The sequence below is a fragment of the Nyctereutes procyonoides genome, unplaced genomic scaffold (genome assembly GCF_905146905.1).
Source record: "Nyctereutes procyonoides isolate TBG_1078 unplaced genomic scaffold, NYPRO_anot_genome, whole genome shotgun sequence".
In the NCBI taxonomy this organism is placed as follows: Eukaryota; Metazoa; Chordata; class Mammalia; order Carnivora; family Canidae; genus Nyctereutes; species Nyctereutes procyonoides.
This window is the reverse complement of record NW_026575034.1, coordinates 1,863,783-1,866,410: the sequence shown is the minus strand read 5'-3', so window position 1 is coordinate 1,866,410 and position 2,628 is coordinate 1,863,783.

The window sequence follows — 2,628 nt, the reverse complement described above, 5'->3', positions numbered from 1 at the left end:
TGATCTTCATATCCTTGGGTGTAAAAAACCTAAGTGCCTAGTTTGAGTATCTCCAAGACCACCCCAAAACACCGTACCTTGTGAAAATCAGTAGCTTAGGATAGTGGAGAGAGAACAGACCTGGGAATCAAGAATACTGCCTCAGTTACTTACTGTGTGACACTCAGCCAGTCACTCAATCACTCTTAATCTGTTTCCTCTTCTGAAACAAATAATGCCTACCTCATAGGAAAGTTGAGAAAGTGAAATAAGATGATATTGATTAAGTGCTTATAAAATACCTGGCTTTTTTTTTTTTTTGAGAGAGAGAGATGGGGAGGGGCAAAGAGAGAAGAGAGAGAATCTTAAGCAGCCTCCACACCCAGCACAGAGCCCGATCTCATGACCCTGGGATCATGACCTGAGCCAAAATTGAGAGTCCAACACTTAACCGACTGAGCCACCTGGGTGCCCTAAAATACCTGGCATACTGTAAAAACATTTACAAATGGTAAAAATAAGTAGTAGCAGTAATAACAACAACAATAATACTATTATTATGTATTTATATAATTATATATTGTATACATATAGCTGGTAGCAGTAGCAATAATAATAACAGCAGTAAAATGTAATAATACTACATATGTACATAATTGTAATTATTATTACTCAAATGCTTAACTGAATATCTGACATTTTTATAATAGGTGCTCAATTGAGATTAGTTTCCAGGCAAGCAGATAATCAAATAGCAAATGCTAAAAGACAGAGAACGATGCACAATCTTCTTTACCCTGAACTACAAATTTCTATCAGGAGCAACTTAAATGCTTTTGTATTTTGTCTATGGGTGTTAGTATCCATTCATTCATTTCCTTGGCTATTTTTAATCTTCCTTTTCCTGATAAGGGAAAGTTTCAGGTTAGGTGAATGCAGTACTGCCTCCATGGAGGAGATGGTACTTTACAAAAATTAATTCACTGTCAAGCCCATGATAAATATGTTGGGCATTTATCAATCTATCTATTATTATCTACCTATCTATTGATTTACCCACCTACCTATCTTATATCTTCATTATTATCATCATTAATCTAACCTAAATCCAGGCATCTGGTGGCTAAATCCATCTCCATGCTGACTTGTACTCTTAGGGACTTATATTGATGAATAACTGATCAACTAAAACAACTTATTAAAACTCTTGATTCTAAATAAAATAAAATAAAGTAAAATAAAACTCTTGATTCTATAGAAATGCTTTTCGATCAGTAAAATGCCATTAGATCAGTAGATCAGTATCCAGTCTTGATCAGGAAGTGTTTTTTTTTTCTTTTTTTTTAAATGAATACCAAGAAAACAAAACAAGAATGCATTTCTATTCCATAACCATATCAGGGACTACGGTTTTCCTGGAATTTGGAAATTTTGGCTGAATTCAACCATTTCTGTGTCTTTTTAAAAATTATGATTTTTTTAAACTATGGAAAGAATGCAAATTTATTAAAGAGTTTGAATACTTCAGAAAAGTACAAGCAAAGTAGTACAAATCACTCATAGTTCTACTACCCAGAGAAAAACCACTGTCCACATTTTTTTGATTCACCTGTATGGGTGGTTGAGTACATGTGTGTGTTGGTAGGTAAACATATGTTTAAACATTAAAATTTGTATTTATTCCTTTTGTTTTAATCTAATAATACATGAGGATAATTTTTTGTGTGTCATTTAATATTATTCTGTGGCCTCATTCTTAATGATGGTATACCAGTGTATTGTGGGGAGAAACCATGATTTATTTGAATAATTGGCTGACATAGGACATTTCAAGTATTTCCATCTTTTGCTATTTAAAAATGCTGAGATGTATATCCTTATTCTTGATTATGAGTTGGCACTTGCTTTTAAATCAATGACTTAGGGGATCCCTGGGTGGCGCAGTGGTTTGGCGCCTGCCTTTGGCCCAGGGCACGACCCTGGGGACCCGGGATCGAGTCCCGCGTCGGGGTCCCGGTGCATGGAGCCTGCTTCTCCCTCTGCCTGCGTCTCTGCCCCCCCCCCTGTGTGTATGACTATCATAAATAAAAAAAAAATTTAAATCGATGACTTAGATGTAAGTATATTAAGGACTACCTCAATCCTCTGATGCCTCCTCTTAGACCCAAGATTTAGATCTTCCAACTATGCTACTGCTGTATTTGGTGATATTCAAAGTTGCCCCCTTTCCTAGAGTTAATAGCAGAAAAAAAAAAAAGGAAAGGAAAAAGTGTTTTGAGAGCTGGCTCCTTTGTTGTAGCCAAGGGATATATCACAAAGAGAAACAAGAAACATCCTAGAAGAGGGTTTGTTTTATTCCTTGATGATGGCGTTTCTCCCAGCATCCTTGGAGAAATCCATTCCTTTTCCTGCCTAAGTGGTTGGGTTCCCTGCAAGAAACCGAACTGCTCATGCAGATGAGAAGGATGTAGTCAAGGCAGCCATAGCAGGTGCCACTAGCACAAAGCGGGTGGTAAGAGCATATGTGAGCTCAGTGTTAGAAAGAGCCTCGGCAGTGAGTCAGAAGACTTTAATAAAACCAGACTTCAAGGCACAAGAGCCAGCTGTGCAATGTGGCAGCCCTGGAGGCAGTACTAAAATCCTGAAATA